Source organism: Microcebus murinus, chromosome 23, assembly GCF_040939455.1.
Source record: "Microcebus murinus isolate Inina chromosome 23, M.murinus_Inina_mat1.0, whole genome shotgun sequence".
Lineage (NCBI taxonomy): Eukaryota > Metazoa > Chordata > Mammalia > Primates > Cheirogaleidae > Microcebus > Microcebus murinus.
In genome coordinates this window covers 25,255,736-25,273,889 of record NC_134126.1, presented here as the reverse complement: position 1 = coordinate 25,273,889, position 18,154 = coordinate 25,255,736, and the positions used below count along the sequence as shown (strand labels likewise).

The 18,154-nt window shown below is 45.3% G+C and overlaps 1 pseudogene; it reads left to right on the top strand.

The window, feature by feature from the left end:
* The first annotated feature begins 16,080 nt into the window (after positions 1–16,080).
* Positions 16,081–16,192, top strand: LOC142864041 (uncharacterized; annotated as a pseudogene).
* The last annotated feature ends 1,962 nt before the right edge of the window (positions 16,193–18,154 follow it).

Below are 18,154 nucleotides of genomic sequence, written 5' to 3'. Positions count from 1 at the left end.
GACTGAAGCTTTCCCTGCAGCTCTCCTCCTCTCATTCTGAGCCCTCACCAGAATCACAGCAATGCAGGGCTTTTCCAGCACGGCCTCAAACTCTTTCAGCCTCTACCCATTACGTAGTTCCAAAGCTGCTTCCACATTTCAGGAATTTGTTACTGTAGCACCACCATTTCTTAGTACCAGTTTTCCATCTTAGTCTGGGCTACTATAACAAAATACCATAAATTGGCTGGCTTATAAACAACAGAAATTTGTTTCTCACCGTTTTGGAGGCTGGGAAGTCCAAGATCAAGGCAGATACAGTGTCTGATGAGGAGCTGCTTTCTGAATTGTGGATGGTGCCTTCTCACTGCATCCTCACATGGTGGAAAGAACAAGGGATCTCTTTCAAGCCTCTTTATAAGAGCATTAATCCCATTCATGGGGGTGCTACCCTCATGACCTAATCACCTCCCTAAGGTCCCACTTCCTAAATCTATCACCCTGGGGGGTTAGGATTTCAACATATGAATGGGGAGGAGTTGGCAAACATTCACACCTTATCACTGTCATTTTTGCAGATGAGGAGTGTGAGGTTCAGATGATTTAACAGCCTTCCCAAGGTTTCACAGCTGGCTAGGGCCACCACGTAGAATCCAATCCATGCCTAGTTCTGACTGTCTGTCCTTAGCACTCAGGGCACTGCTCAAGGCGGGGAAGAACTGAGGCTCAGAATACACAGAACAAATGCCAGAAAAGAGAGAGCTAGTTAATTGCATGCACCAATTCACCTTAGATGGCAAAGTTCCCTTTCCAGTGGACTTCTGGAGGGAGAGATGCTTTCACTCTCAAGTACAGAAAATCAAACATTGAGCAAAGCTGTTGGACTGAGATTGTGAGGTGAGTATGGGGTGGAGGACAGTAGAGAATTGTCTTGGTGGAGAAATCATACCAGCCTTTGAGGTCCAACTGAACAACCATTTTCTGTCCTCATCTTTCCTAATCTCCCAAGCAGGTTCAGATCCTAAGTTATGAAGAACTTTGCAACTCTCTTAAAATACCACGTCAAAACCACCTATATATTAAAATAACATAAGGCCATAAGACAGAAACTGTGATAAAAGTTTGATTTCTACAGAAGTATAAACATAGCTAAAAGTTAAGCAGCCATTGTTCCCTAGCTCACCTACCACTAAAACTGGTTGCTGTTTAAGTGTCATGTGTCCTTACGAGGCAAGATTTGTGACTTCCTCAGTCACTTCTATAGATAACATGGCTATCGTAAAACCTAAGACTTCCATACTCTGAATTCAGAGGGACCAACTGACATCAACCAGACCAGTGGCCATGCCTGGGAACTGATCCAACAGGTCCTGTGACCCACTACCAGGGAAGTGTCTCAGGCAAGAAGACAATGTCTGCTTCCCAACCCTATGAGCTCATCGTCAGCCAATCAGCAGACCCAATTCCCTAACCCTTTGTGTGTTGAATCACCTTTAGAAATCTTAGCCACCAAATTCTCAAGGAGATGAATTTGAGAAATTTCTCCCATCTCCTCACTTGGCACCATGGAACAGTAAACTATTCCTCTGCTATAACTCCTGCTGTCTCAGTATATTGGTCTCTGTTTGGGTAGCAGGCCAGGGACCCTTTGGGCAGTAACAATATTCTGCCTTCTATTGCATGTGTTGGAGCATTATCACCCTCCCAAGATTGCAAACTTCCTAATGGCTGGGACAGTCTTACTCTTCTTTGTTTCCCATTGCTTTGCACTTAGTAGCATCTTAATGTGTCCTCCCAGTTGGGAATTTTTCCTCAAATAAGTCCCCCTGCAGGCAAGAAGAGTTGTCTTTGATTGGGAAAAAAAAACAACTTTAATGGCTATATTTTGAAGAGGGGTTAAGGGAGCTCCTCCTGGGAGGGAAGTAATTGGAGAGAAGGAAAGATTATTTCCAGAACATTAGGGGTTGCAGTTATTTGAAGAATCAAAGACAGTCTTCTCTGTCAACTCAAGGATGCTCCTTTGCATTTAAAAGCAATGCCATTTACTTACAAATTACAGTGGTTTTGATGCAAATGAACCACTGCAGGACAGTTTCCTCTCTCCCAGATTAGCTAAAGAAATCCTGGGGAAATCGACCAAGGATGCAGAATGCTGAGCCTGACCTCAGGCCTGTTAAAATAAAGTTTCTGGCTTAATTATTCCTATTTCTGAATCCAGCAAAGTGGCAGGAGGAGGCTCGCCCAGGATTTTGCTTTTATTTATGTGGATTCTGGGTCTGGATATAGCAGGCAGGGCATACTTGGCCCAGACAGTGTGGGGATATTGCTGAGTGGCCAGACCCAACCTAGACTCACAGGAGAATTGCAGCAAATTACTGAATCCCTTTAACCCTCAGTTCTTCTATGCAGTAGTGAGATCCATCCCTGCCCTCTTCATGAGAGGACTAGTGAGAAAATATTCAACAATTTACAATTTATAAAGTGTTTTTGCATCTATTATCTCGTTTGATCTCCACAAGACCCTGTGAGATGGGGATTATTATCATCTGCATTTTCAGCAGGAATACTAGGCCTCATAGAAGTTAATTTTCCCAAGTCACAGTGTAATAGAAGTCAGGGCCTGAAAAAAAAATGGCAAAATGTATTACAAGCTGTCTCTTAAAAACCACCCCGACTGTTTTTGAGAATTAAAACCTGCATTCCTGACTGAAGCCAGTAATCAAATGGGCAGAAAAATGTTCTTTGTATTCTAGTATCTTAAGCCACAGGACATGGCTCAACAGAATTGTCCAGACAGAGGACACAGATCATCTTTGCTGAAGATGCTATAGTTAAAGAGCAACAGCCTGAAGCTGGGAACCCGCCCCCCCTTTAAAAACTGTATTTCTGCTAAAAGGAAGGACAATGGATACTTAAAGATGAGAGTCTGACATCCTCCTTATTTGCCAGCAAGTTAATGAACTTCGCTTTCCTTTTCCTCAAACTGCTTGTCCTCATTCTTCATTCAGCCATGGGGACAAGTATTAAACTTTTGGTAACAGAATATAGTGTCCCTGGGTGGGCCCATCAGCACACTGGCAGAACAGCACCCCATGACAATTGCCATGGCTGGAAGAAGTGGGGAGCAGCCCCTGGTCAAAGCACGGGTCTTTGCGGGTAGAAGCAGTATCTTCCTGGGGTGAAAGAGTAAGGGACTGTCCCAGTAGCTGCCAGCACCTGTTTTAGCTCCAGGGAACTCTCATCTCTTCCTCCCCAGATTAGATGCAGCTTCATACAACCTGAACCTTGTTGAGAAAAAGGAAACAGGTTTGGGAAGTGCCACAACCCCTCAGCCATTTTGTTAAGTTCCCCAGTGTGCACGCTGAGATCCTTGATTCCATCCATTTGGGGAAGGTTTTTAAACCTTCCAGCCCTGTGGCAGGGCATTTGTTTGTAGGCACCATTTGGGGTGGAAGTCACAGTTGAGTGGAACTGGGGGACCTGGGGAGTTCATTCTCTTTTGGATTAGGAGATGTTGGTTCTTATTTGAGAATTTGGGTCTCATTTGTGGGATTCTCATTTATTCGGTAAGGCCTTGGGATTTGAGATTGTTTGTGTTGGGAATTCCCTATTCCTCTGTTAAGAAGATCATATGGTCTTTGTTTTTACTTATATTTATGTGGTGAATTACATTTATAGATTTGTGTATGTTGAATCATCTTTGCATCTCTGAGATGAAGCCCACTTGGTCATGATGTATTATTTTTTTAATTAGAAGCTAAATTCAGTTTGCTAGGATTTTATTGAGAATTTTTTCATCTGTATTCATAATGAATATTGGTCTGTAGTTTTCTCTTTTTGTAGAGTCCTTTCCTGGCTTTGGTATCAAGGTGATGTTGGCTTCATAAAACGTGTTGGGGAGAATTCATTCCTTCTCAATGTTATGGAATAATTTCTGCAGGATAGGTAACAGTTCTTTGTAGTTCTGGTAAAATTCAGATGTAAAACTATCTGGTTCAGGACTCCTTTTTGTTGGAAGATTGTTTTTATTACTGCTTCAATTTTGTTACTTGATATTGGTCTGTTCAGGAATTCTATTTCTTCTTGATTGAGCCTGGTCAGGCTGTGTGTTTCAAAGAATTTGTCCATTTCCTCCATGTTTTCAAGTTTATGTGCATGGAGATTCTTATAGTATTCAGAGATGATATTTTGTATATCCATGGTATCAGTAGTAATTTCTTGTTTTTCATTCCTGATTGAGCTTATCAGAGTACTTTCTTTTCTGCTTCTGGTTAATCTAATGAGAGATGTGTCAATTTTATTTATTTTTTCAAAGAACCAACTCTTTGTTTCATTAATCTTCTCTATAGTTCTTTTACTATCAATTTCATTTAGTCCTGCTCTAATCTTGGTTATTTCTTTTCTTCTGTTGGGTTGGGGATTGGTTTGTTCATCCTTTTCCAATTCCTTGAGACAGTCCATTAGATTGTTGATTTTGGTCTTTCTGTTTTTTTGGATATAGTCATTTATGGCTATGACTTTTCCACTCAGGACTGCTTTAGCTGTACCCCACAGATTTTGATAACTTGTGTTCCCTTTATCATTTAGTTCAAATAATCTTTTGGTTTCCATCTTAATTTCCTATTAACTATCATTCAGCAGTAGGTTGTTTAGTTTCCATGACTTTATGTAGAGATGAGTATTTTTGTTGCAGTTGATTTCTAATTTTATTCCACTGTGGTATGAGAAAATGCATGATATAATTTCTATTTTTTTTTTTAATTTTTTGAGACATGTTTTGTGGCCTAGGATATGATTGATCTTAGAGAATGTTCCATGAGCTGATGAGTAGAACATATATTCAGTGCTTTGGCATAGAATGTTCTGTAAATGTCTGCTAGGCCCTTTTGTTCTAGAGTTCAGTTTAAGTTCGTTGTTTATTTCTTTCTTTTCTGTTTGGAGAATCTGTCTTCTTCTGTCAGAGGGGTGTTGAAGTCCCTGGCTATTATGGTGCAGCTGTTTATCATTTTGTTTAGATCAAGCAGGATTTGTTTTATGAATCTGGGCACACCTGTGTTAAGTACATAAATATTTAGAATTGTTATGTCATCTTATTGAATTGCTCCCTTTAACATTATATAATGACATGTTTGTCTGTCTTTACTTTTATTGATTTGAAGTCTATGTTATCTGATAAGAATACTGCCATACCAACTTTCTTTTGGTTTCCATTTCCATGGAATATTGTTTTCCATCCCTTCACCTTGAGTCTGAATGAGTCCTTTTGGGTTGGATTTGTTTCCTGGAAACAGCAGGTACTTGGCTTGTATTTCTTTTATCCATTCAGCCTGCCTGTGTCTCTTCAGTGGGAAGTTCAATCCATTTCTAATTTATTGAAAGAATTGATAAATGGGGTGGATTTCTATTCATCCTGTTGAGTTGAACTTTGTTGCTTTGTTTTATCTATTGAGCCATTGTGGTATCTTGGCTTTGACCTTTATCTTTTGGATGATTTTACACTGGTGGGTGTCTATTGTGCTGATCCATGTCTAATGCAGTTCTGAATACTTCCTGCACAGCAGGTCTTGTCTTGACAAATTCCCTCAGTGTTTGCTTGTCTGAGAAAGTCTTTATTGCCCCCTCATTCCCCGAAGGGGTCACAGTCTTTCACATATCAATGAGTCTTCATGCTTAGATATCTCTTCCTCATGAAGGAGGACAGAAAATTTCACCCCAAAATATGACTCCTTGGTATTTTGAATTAAACACCCTTAGAGAGCAATGGGCATTGGAAGGTAACTTCCGTCTATCTCCATAAAGACCAGAGGGACCCATCAAGAGAAACAGTTGTTTTTACCTTCCCCTCCCTGTTATCTCAATATCTATTACAGTAAAGATCAAGAATGCAATCAAATCTGGCATGATCCATTTTCAAAATAATGTCTGTCTCTCAGTTTCACTTGATTTCCAAGGAGAATCATTTATAAGACAATCTTTGTTCCCCTATCCATTCATCCTCCCTAGTAATCATTTATTGCCCCTCAACAGAATTACCTATATTCCCCATCTCCCCCCTTTCCTCTGAAATGAAGATATTTAAATATTTGGATCTTATTGGGATATTAGACAATCACTCTTATTTTCCCTGAGTACAAGGTAACAATAAAATTGGAATAGCTTCTTTTCTCTTATTAATCTGCTTTATTGTGAGTTGATTTTTCAGCAAAATTTGTGAGCCCAGAACAGAAGTTTTCCCTTTACCCCAAAACTCATTTCCTGTTGAACACCTATTTTTTTAAAGTTCTTTGCTTCTTTCCCTGTTTACCTTCAATGCCACTCCTTAGTGCTTCCATGGCAAGCTGGGCATTCTCTTTACACAGGGCATCATTGTTTAAGCAAATAAGCTGGGAGCCACTTAAATGAAAGGGTTATTTTTGTTCATCTCTGTATTACTAGTTCAGTGACTGGTACTTAGTAGATATTTGATAAAGTTTCCCTAGGGCAATGATAGAGTATTCATCAACACTTTATTATAAAGCATATTATTATTATCTTTCTCCCACAACAGACTTAGCGTTGGAGTTTTTTTCTGGTTATTAAAATAACGCATTTTCATTGTAAACATTTTGTGTCACAACAAGAAAATGTGAAGAAGAAAATAATCATCACTGATAACATCACCACCAGTGATAGCTTCTCTTTTAGTTAGTTTTCTGCAATAGCAGCTGGCTGGGAAAGAATGGTGCCTAAGACATGTTCATTCAACAGAACCAAAAGGAAAGGAAAGGTTTGAATCATCAAGCACTGCCCTAACAAGGCAGCCATGAGCTGAACGCTCTCAAGATATGTTCTAGAATAACAGGGAGAAGCATGAGGTCCACTGGTGGATGAAGAAAGAGCACCAGAAGGAACAGGACAACAAACGCTACGGTGAGAGAATTAGGAGACAGAACGCTTTACTGTCTTCAGAGAGCAGAACCTTGGAGAAAACTTGCAAGGAGTGAGCCTTTGACTCAATTTAAACAACCTCCTCATCATCAGAGAGATCTACAAAAAGAGCATATTGCCTTGTGAGATAGCAAGCTGCCTGTCCCTGGAGGTGTCCAAGTAGCTGCTGGGAGATATTCATTCATTTACTCAATCATTCAGTCAACATTTATTGAGCACCTGCTATTTGTCAAATGATGTTGGTGCTGGAGAGCCAAAGTCAAATGAGACCCAGTGGTCGTATTTTACAAGTGGCCATTTATCATGAGCAGGACATTGCTACGACAGATGAGAGGGTAGACCAGATGACTGCCAACATTCTATAACTGCAACACCTATTGAGTCTTACTTATGAGGAGTGTGGCCCCAGAAAACCTCACGAAAGCATTCCAGCTTGAATGCAGGTAGAGGAGAGAAGGTGGGAGGGTTCCCTGGGACACACTTCCCTCCTCCTTGTCCAAAGCACTATTGCTTCTCCTCTATGGGAGGAGATTGTGAGTGGCTGCATTACCCGTTAGGTTTGGGAAAATCCACTTTCCAAGAGGCATGGGTTTGTACAAGGTTTCATTTAAATTAAATCACAGGGACGAACTCAGCTCATGGCAAAAGGATTCTTTATTTCATAAAATAATCTGCAGCTGGGTTCTTCAAAATTGCAAGCTCCCTTCATACCCTTACAATTGGATTTAACATCACCAAAAAATAATTTTATCAACTCTGATGAGGTCATCTTTTTAGGAAATCAAGGCTCACATGTTTAACTCCCTGGACCTTCATTTGCTCAGCTTAACCCCATCAAATAGGTGTAGCAGCCACTCCTCGTGTCCTTGCTGTGTGATCAGGGTCCCTTCCCACTGTCATAGCTGACTCGTGACTTCTGCAAAGAGACCCACTCACGGGATACCAAGAAGGTGGTATCAGAAAGACTTGCAGCCTGGGCAAGTCACTGGACTGTTGGCTAATGAGGACTTTAGAGGCAGATAATATGACACTCCGCCTCATATGAGTGGGGGAATGTCAGGTGCTTTATCCACTGGCAATGACCCTGACCCAGACCACCTCCTACAAACTCAAATGGTACCCTCATAGTGGTCTTCCCTGCCCTCTTGGTTGACACTCTGGGTGGCTGTTCCACTCCAACCACAACCCAGGCTCAGCAGAAATCCTGGTGCCAGATCTTACCCCCTTTTCCTTCTTTTCCAGTCTCTCCTTGATTCCAGAAAAGACCTACCTTGCCCTCCACTCCAAATTTTTATTTTATTCTTTTTTTTAAATAAGACCTCTGAATGCAATGGTAATGCTATTCTAAATAATTAGTGTGTGCACCAGTGCACACACACACACACACACACCCTCAATAAAGGGTCTACCTTTTGCTTTAGGGAAAGGAGGGCTTGGTCTTCAAAATCACAATGGCTAGCAGGAAAAATGTTTGTATTTCATTCTAGGGAAGGTCACCTTCCTGTCCATAAGAGAAATTGACTTCTAATGCAGCAAAGAAAAAGCCAAAAAGTAAGTTGAATTGTTGACATTAAAAAAAAAAAAAAAAAGCAGGTTGCACATAAATATTCTGCTGCACGTCCCTGGAGGCTCTAGCCAAAGTGCCTTAATAACTGCTGCTCAGAGAAGAGCTGGGAGTGCTCCAAGTCTGGTCAGGAAGACAGTGGAAGCCACCGGGAAAATGGTGGAGACACCAGCAGAGGTGGTGGACCCCACCTGACTGTTAACCTCAGGGCATTTGCTCAACTATGTGACCATAAGCAAGTCATCTGATCCAATTGGACCTTGGTTTCTTCATTCCTAAAATGAAATCGATTGCCGTGCCACCTAGCTCAAAGTTTACTGTGACAATTAAATGAAGTGGATTCCCTGCCTTTCGATCTAGTGCCTGGGGTTCTCAGGCCGCAGTGCAGGAGAGAGCCTTGAGCAACAATCAGACCAACCTCCCTCCTCTTCCCTGCCCCTCTGCTACCCGACTTCAAGCAAGTGAGGGCTCAGCCCTTTGCAGTGTACCCAGACCCTGCTCCTGAAAATGCTGGAGGGTATTTTACCATAGGAAATGTCCCCCGGGGCTTACCAGGGTGACAAGGGTTCCAGGCTCTGGGCCATTTTCCATCTATGCAGGGGAGGGAGAGGAGAGTGGAGAGGCAGGGCTACCAGAGTGTGATCAAGTACACCTGCCTGTCACCCACTATCACCTGCTCAGCTCAGGTCGTCCCCTGAGAGGATGCAAGGAAAGGCTAATGGGTCCTTGCAGCAGTGTTGGGAGCCACCTCGGACACCGTTGTCATCATGCAGACCTGGTGAGCCCTTTGCCCTTCGACCCACAGCCCTCACAGGGCAAAGCCAGTGGTGAGATCACTACTTGCATCAACCTTCGGCTGCCAGCTGGGGCTCCCAAATCTCTATCTAGAAGCCCGAGGGACTGGAGATTTAATAGCCGATCAGGCACTGGGGCTTCCAATTTATGGTTCAGAGAAAAGAAACCCTATTAATCTGGCACCTTTTATTCCATTGTAAATCCCAGCCATATTTAACTCACCCTCCATCAAGGTTTCCCCCCCATCTGCCAACAGCAGGCCCATAATAGAAAGCTTGCCGATTCAAGGGGAAATTAAGATCCTGCTTAGTATTCACAGGGTGGTCTCTGTCCCCAGCTTCCTTTCTGAAGCTCCCCGACCTGCCCGACCTGCCCGTGGAGGCGGGGGTGGAGCATCTCTGCTCAAGCTCAGGGAAGCCTTTTGGCCACGCTGCTGGGGAAAGAGGGGCCTGGTTTCCTTCCACCTGGTAGAGAGCAAACCCAGCCCGACTGTCTGTGCCGATCACAGTGCTGTCACTGTGGTGACAGTCCCTTCCTTTCATGAAGCCCAGAGAACAAAAATGACTCACCAAGGCCACGAGCCTCACAAGCGGCAGAGCCAGGGCCAGAGAAAGAAGAGGGAAGGAAAATGTCTGTCTGTATGTATGCATTTAATGATCATCTCCTATGTCCAAGACACCTGTACGTACTTCTTCCTGTTAACTATTCATAACTCTCCAAGCTCAGTGTTGTGATCTCCATTTAACAAAAAAGAAACTGAGGCTCAGACCACCCAGCTAGTGAGGTGTAGGCCTGCAATTAGAGTTTCTGGCTCTAAGGGCAATTTATCTAGATAGACACCAAGTATTTCCTAAGGGCCTCCCACAGGCCAGGCACTGTATTACTGTGTTTCCCCCAAAATAAGACAGGGTCTTATATTTATTTTTCCTCAAGAAGACACCCTAGGGCTTATTTTCAGGGGATGTGTTATTTTCCCCTCAAAGCCTCAGCTTGCAGCACGCACAGGATGGCCGGGACCTGGCAGGGGGAGTCGTCCTTGTTGGTGGGGCTGCCCTCACCTTTCTGTCACCTCTGGGATAGTAGCTGTCACTATGGGGCAGATGAGAAGGACTGCTCATCTTCTTTACCGCTCCACGACGAAATACAAGGGTTGTGCAGACACGCTGCGTAGCCACGCCCATTACTAGGTCTGATTTTCTGTATGGGGCTTCTATTGCACAAATGCTTAGAAATCCTGCTAGGGCTTATTTTATGGGTAGGTCTTATTTTCGGGGAAACACGGTAGGAGTAGAAATTATAGAGGTGAACATGAGACCTCTATCTTCTGCTCTAAGGGAAATAGACAGAAAAAAAAAGAAACAAGAAAAGTGCCGGCGTGATGCATGTTCTGCAGAGAATGCAAGTAGGGTCACGTGATAGAAGCAACATTAGACTGAGGAATCAGGGAGGGCCTCTCAGAGGAGGTGATGTATAAAGAAAGATCTGAAGGCAAGGAAAAGCTAGTTGGTGCAAAGGGAAATCTAAGCAGAAGGGCCAGTCACTACAAAGGGCCCAGGGTGGAAACGATCGATCGTGGCTGGAGTTTCTGTCTGAGGAACAGGAAGGGGGCTGGTGTGGGAGGGAAGGGAGGAGGGTGAGCTGGGTGCAGACAGCACGCAACGGCTGGGGTAAGGAGCTGAGATTGTATCCCAAGTGTGATGAGAAACCACCGGAAGGTTTTATGTAGGAGAGGGACATGATCTTATTATTTAAAAAGAGCCACTGGCCCATGCAGCTTGGGTGGGAGTCAGGAGATGTAATTGTTTAACTGGGTAACAGTTTCAGAGAAATCCTCTCAAATAGCCAAGTGGGCCGGTTCCTCTACTATGTTACCAAGCCCTGCCACGGCTCCTGAAATTATTCCATCAGGCAGTCGGTGAATCTCTAAAAAATACAAACACGAAGGATTGGGAACGCACTCAACCCATGTCGGCCCTGGCACTTCTGATGAGGGAAGGGTATGGAGGAGAGGTCACAGGCTGAGCCAGGAGTCCCTTAAAATCCAATATTCTGCCCTCCAACCCCACACCTGGCTCTAGTGTGTTTGGAAACGGTGGGAAAGTTGAATGAGTAGCTTCCTATCTCTTAATACAAACCGGCAGGTTTAAGTTCAAAGTCTAGAGCTCAGTCCCTGGAGGGTGGTGGAAGGAATAGTTCTCCTTCCGCCTTACGGGAAGTCCAACCCTCTTGATCTCACAGGGTTGCTTGAGTACGAGACCTGACCCACTGGACCAGGTGTGCTAAAGCCACCTGGAACTCCACTGATTGCCTATAGGGCCAGGCAGTGTGACACTGCGAGTATGACGGCGTTCAGGTCCTCACCAGTGTTTGGGGACTGCAGGCCGCTCAGCTGTAGGGTCTCTTTTACTTGGCTGCAGGTAGAGCCCCTGGTGGAGGTGCTTGAGGTATCGCATCGGTGGACTCCTGCTCCTAACAGTTCACAGCTCCACCCTTTTCAAAACAAGAATCATTTGACCTCAAAAGACCTACGAGAAAGTAAGGAAGACTAGTATTCTCTCCTTTGCGGAGATAAAGAAATAGAGCCGAGGTTTAGCGACTTGGAAAAGGTCACACACGTAGCAGGTAAAGGAGAACTTGGCTTTGAATCAGTTCCTCTGAGTTCAAACCCTGGGCTGTTTCAAATGACGGAAACCAGCTGTCCCAGAAAGGAGTAGCAATGTCCCATCCTAACAGCACTGGGTGGTGGAGTCTTGTTTGGAAAGCACCACGCAGAGAGAGAACCACTGTATTCAGAGGGGAACTTAATGTGATTTATCTCAGTGTGGACAAGGAACTACCAAGGTCCTCTCAGTACAGGGAGTCCCAGTTTATTGTCCTTTCCCTGAGGCAGATTTTTAAAAGTTATAAAAGACTGGATTTTTATCTCTCGGTGCCTGCCCCGGTAGAGTAATCAGTTTCCTGGTCACACGGACGCCCCCTCCACCAGCACACAGAAGGGAGAGACCGAAAGTGTTTCTCAACACAGGGAGGAGGTGAGAGGGAAGAAGATGGGGATTTGGGGTGGAATTTCTGTTTGTTCCTGAGCCAAGCATGGGCGTCCCACTCTAGGCCCTTCGGGGAAGGGTGTGGAGTTAGTCCCAAGGGGCTTCCAAGAAAAATCACAACTGCCTGGCAAGTCGGAATTCTGTCCAAGGTGGAGGCAATCACGGGGGTGGGAGTGGGAGGTGACAGAGATTTTTAATGCCTCCTACAGGAGATGAGTCTGGCTAATCTAAATCAATGATCCTCAAACCCTAAAGTAGATAATGATCGCATTGAATTTTGTTTAAAATACATACTCCTAGGCCCATCCCCAAAGAATCTGACTCAGGAGGCTTTGGGGGTGGGTGTGAGAATCTGCCCTTGAGCAAGGATCTCCAGATCATTCTTAAAAGGTCATCTGCAAGATCATACCTTGGGAAAAACTCGCTGCCTAGACCAGATCCAGGGCGAGGATTCTCAGATTCCCTTCCTGGTAATGCTTTACCTAGACAGAGAAAGATCATTTCAAGTAGGAGCCTAAAGATTCCCATAACTCACTTCACTGTTCCCAGAGTAGAACTGCCCCTCGGCACTATGAGGAGAAGGTGCTTCCTCTTCCCTACTTCCCACTTCCACCTCCAGACCCTTTGCCACCCAGGGGCACCATCCAACTTGACTCCTTCAGTGCCCTCGTGAAAGAGCCGCCCATGGGTTCCAGGCTCTGCAGGAAGGGGAATGAGGCCAGGAGGTGGCAATGGCCGGGAAGGTGGAGAAGTGGTCTACAAGGTCTATGATGAAAGAGGTAAAAGGCAGAAGCAAAACAGTTCCTGGTGACAGCACCATGCGGATGTTTCCTGAGAGGAGGTAGAAAGCAGAAGTCACTGAGGCTGTGGAGTTGAGCACATCATCCACGTGGGCATCAAGGTTGCCCAGCCAGGGATAGGAACTGGCTTACAGAAGAAGACCAGAAGCCAGAAGCTCAATGCCTCAATGAAGGGATGGCCAATGGCCAGCAGACCAGCAGTGACAGCAAGCTGTGGGTGTCAAAGGCTGGTGAAGGAACTGTAAAGGAAAATAAAAACCTCGGATCACCACCCCAAACTCCTTATGCAAAAGGGAAGGTCAAGCCTGGAAGCTGAGTCATGCAACATCCCCTTCCAGATGGATAGCTGTTACTAACATTATACATCAGTCCGATCCCCACTGAAAGGCAAAAGGCCTTACTCAGGGCCCTGTGAAGGACTGGCCCCCACAGATCATTCACAAGAAAATTCCTTGCTGGCCTCCCATAAGCAAGGATGTGCAAGTCGTACCTTGGGTCTGCAGGCTGAGTCTAGCTCCTACAACCAAAGTCTATTTGATTCTATACTAATCACGTTGATTACAGGTTTATCTTAAAAGGTCATCTGCAAGATCATACTTTTGAGATGTTGTACCTACTTGCTTCTACCAAGCTCCATGCATTCTTTTGTTCTAAAAATAACAATGAAGCACCTACTATGTGCTGATACTGGACTAGGTGCAGGGGCTACACTGTTGAACCCCTGGAACAGCCAGGGAAACATCTGTCTGAAATCTTTTTAGCATGAGGCAGGTTATCAGGGAACAAGAAGTGGCAGTGACCGGCCCGCAGACAAATCCATGTCACAGGATGTGAGAACTGCTCTGATATGAGCGACAAAGGGCTGAGGGAACGTGGGAAGAGGCAGGTTGGCGTTGAGTAAGACGCCACAAAGGAGGTGATGCTTGGGCTTACCTGGCAGGATGAGTAAGAGCAGGGAGGGTGGAGCAGCAAGAGGATAAAATTCCCAGCTGAGGGGTAGGAATGCCGATGTCAGAGCAAGAGGAAGCCTGTTCTGCTTCTGGCTGGAGGCCCGAGCTCACCATGGGAAAGTTCTCGTCTGCTCCGGGCTCTGCCAACAATCACTGCGCGGCCCTGGGCAAGCCACTGCTGCTTTCCAGGCCCTGGCTGCATCTAGAACCTGTGGGTTGCATCAGGACTTGGGGGTTTTCAAAACGTAAAGAGTCTCTTCCAGCTTGAGCAATGGCCACAAGAAAGGGCCACAAGCAATGGCCCTGCCATTGTTAGAACAGCTGCCAAGTGTCTTCGTTTTCCTTGTTGGGTGACTGCTCAGCTTTGAAGAGGGAAGGGGCGTGGAGTGGGATTCCACATATGTGTGTCGGTCACCAAAATATGCCTCCCCAGAATACGACTGTGACAGAGTTCGGAACGCGCCACCCCAAACTGTGTCGCATTAGTGTTCTGATTGTTTTGTGCTGAAGGCACTTGAAAAACAGCAAATGCAGGGAGATGCTTTTTCCGAATTCCCCTTATCTGCTTAAAGACAGGTTCTTCAAGAGGAACTCAACTGTCATAAATCTCTCCGATGACAGTTCCATCAACCAGGGAAGATTGACTCAGCACAGGAGAGGAGACTACAGAAGATGCTTGGCTCATGATGGTTCAACTTAGGATTTTTCCACTTTCTGATGGTGTGAAAGTGATACTCATTCAGTAGAAATCATACTTTGCGTATTGGTACAACCATTCTGGTTTTTTTTTTTTCACTTTCAGTGCAGTACTCAATAAATTACATGGAATATTCAACACTTGATTATAACATTGGCTTTCTGTTAGATGATTTTGCCCAACTGTAGGCTGATGTAAGTATTCTGAGCACATTTAAGGTAGGCTAGGATGTTCAGCAGGTGGGGTGTATTAAATGCATTTCAACCTGTGATATTTTCAGCCTGTGATGGGTTTGTCAGGACTTAGCCCCATTTTAAGCTGAGCAGCATCTGTGAAGGGAGAAGGACAGGACCAGATACAAGAAGGCAAAAAACAAAATAAAAGAAGAAAAAAAACAAAAAAAGCAAGAACAGAACATGAGCTTCCCAGAAGGCCAGTTAAGTGGCCTGAGGGGAGACTCTAAGAGCTTCAGTGTCCTCTGTACACCCAGCCGCCTTTTAAAGGAAGTGGCCACCACCCACCCATCCCTTCCCATTTTCTTTCAACCCTGTTCTAGGTTGAACTGTGGCCCCCAAAATAGACATGTTGAAGTCCCACCTTACAGCATCTCTGGGAAATAGGGCTGTTGCGGATGTCATTAGTTAAGATGAGGTCATACCAGAGTAGGGCGGGCCCTTAATCTCAAAAGAGAGAAGAGTCACAGAGACAGAGACACACAGGGGGAACGCCACGTGATGATAAAGACAGAGATCGAAGTGCTGCAAGGACACCAAGGATTACCAGTCAGTACCAGAAGCTGGGAAGAGACAGGGAAAAATTCTGCCGAATCTCAGGGGAAGCATGGCTCTACCGACGACGCCTTGATTTTGGACTTCTAGCCTCCACAACTGTGAGGATAAGTTTCTGTTGTTCGTAAGCAATCCAGTTTGTGATACTTCGTTATAGTAGCCCTGGGAGCCAATACACCTGCTGTGGCACTAGCAGTGTGTTTTGCTAAAGAAATCATCCCTGTGCAGATCAGGTGGGCGAGGGTGTAGACACGGGAAGGGTGCAGACACAGGAAAGCTGGGTGCCTCTGGGTCAGCCTGGCGCTCTGTCCCGCTAAGGCACTCCCACATGGTGGTGGCAAAGCAAGCCAGCCACACCCACTCTGTGGAGCCACATAAATGCAGAGGGGGAGAGAGAGGGACAGAGGGAGAGAAAGAGAGAGAGAAACAGGTTAGAGTTCAAATCACCCCAAGTCACTGTTTGCCAAATAGAATCCACCCTTTGTCAAATCTGCCCCAGGAAGGCGGAGGCATTCTCTACAGAAAAGAGATCTTTAATGTTGCATGAAAGGAAAGAAAGTTAGCACTCCACTGGACAAGGATAGAAGAGACCCTCGGGCTTCACAACATGCACACAGTTAAGACATTGCCATCTAACCACGGGTTTTTGATAGACAAGGGAGACTGGGAAGGGTCGGTGGTGGGAGGTGCGGATGATGAGAAATTGCTTAATGGGTACATTGTACGTTACTGTAGCGATGGACACAGGAAGAGCCCTGACTTCACAACTATGCAATATATCAATGTAACAAAATTACACTTGTACCCCATACATTTATATAAATTTTTAAAAAAATAAAAATAAAGGAAGTCTTTAGAATAACAGAGAGGTGTAAGCAGGAGTTCCCCCAGCAGGGCGGGTGGCTTAGGCAGGCACTGCAAAGTGGTGACGTACCACCTGCCCTGCAAGAGCCACAAAGCCTGTGCTGGCTTTGCAAGGAGCAAATAAAGGGAAGCCGATGTGTGCAAAGAAGCATGGAGCATGAAGGGAGGGACCACAGAATGTCCAACCATCCCAGGCTGCCTCGGACTGAGGGGTTCTTGGGACACAAGACTTTCAGTTTTAAAACTGGGTCAGTCCTGGGCCATGCAGGATGTGTTTGTGTTGGCGAAAGAAAGTAAAAGAGGAAAGTGGAAGAAGACAGTTTCACATAGTGGGAGATGGTGTCAGCCCAGAGAATGTGTCTGCAGAAGCCATCTAGACCAACCCGGATCCAGCCCACAGTCCTCCTCTGGCCTGGCCAGATGGGCTTGCCAGTGGATTCAGGGGAACTGGTGCTCAGATTCACTTAGGACCTCTACTCTGGCCAAGGACCTTTGGGACAGCAATGGGAGGTGACATGAGGATCTGCTTCTGCAGTCTGGAAGGCTTGGCTGTGTCCAGCAACCCTCTCCAGGGGGAGGAGCCCCTCACATTGAACTTGCCCACCCACCTTCTTGGGTGTTGGGGTTGGTCTGCCATGTTCCTCAGCCCCACCAGGAACCCAGTCAGGGAGAGAACCTGAGCCCTGTCCACAGAGATGCTTTGCCTTCTCACCTTGTCTCTCACCCCACCCTGCCACAAATCTTTTTTTTTTTTTTTGAGACAGAGTCTCGCTTTGTTGCCTAGGCTAGAGTGAGTGCCGCAGTATCAGCCTAGCTCACAGCAACCTCAGACTCCTTGGCTCAGCAATCCTCCTGCCTCAGCCTCCCAAGTAGCTGGGACTACAGGCATGCACCACCATGCTCGGATGATTTTTTCTATATATATTAGTTGGCCAATTAATTTCTTTCTATTTATGGTAGAGACAGGGTCTCGCTCTTGCTCAGGCTGGTTTCAAACTCCTGACCTCGAGCAATCCGCTCGCCTCGGCCTCCCAGAGTGCTAGGATTACAGGTGTGAGCCACTGCGCCCGGCCGCCTGCCACAAATCTTACATGACATATGCTCAAGGATGTGTGAAAAATGTCATTTGCCAACCTATCCATCCCCACCAGGTAGGAGAAGGCGTATGTTTCTATGTCCTTCCAGGCATATGCCCATGATACCACTTTCCAGAGTGCATCAGAGTTGTTGATTTTATTTTTGATCAGTTATCTTCACAGCAGAACCCACACCTTGCCCATCTTTGAAACCCTAGTGCTCAGGAAAACGCCCGCCGCGTAGGAGTTCCCCATGCAATGTCTGGCAAGTAAGCTAATGAGTTAATTAATGAGTTAATGTTAATCAACATGATCTTTTGCTTTGAGGCAAGTGCCTAACACTTGCTAAAGTCTGTGACCCAGCACTTTCTGGATTGATAGTGTATCAGTCATTAAGCCACCTTCACACAGTGAAAGAGAGAGAGATTTCAAATTCTGCAGCCTCAGAGGGTCACCTGAGTGACAGGCAGTGTGGCCAACTATCAGGCCAAGCTCACAGGCTTAGAGCAAGGCACGGACAAAGGGCTCAGGAAGGAGATACAAACACATGTTCCCATTATGACGGGCTCTTCCCTGATTATCCTACTTCCTCCACTCTCACCTTGTTACTGTGGTTCTAAAAGAAGAAAGGAAAAAAAAAAAAAAAACTCAGCTAGGGAAAAGACCAACT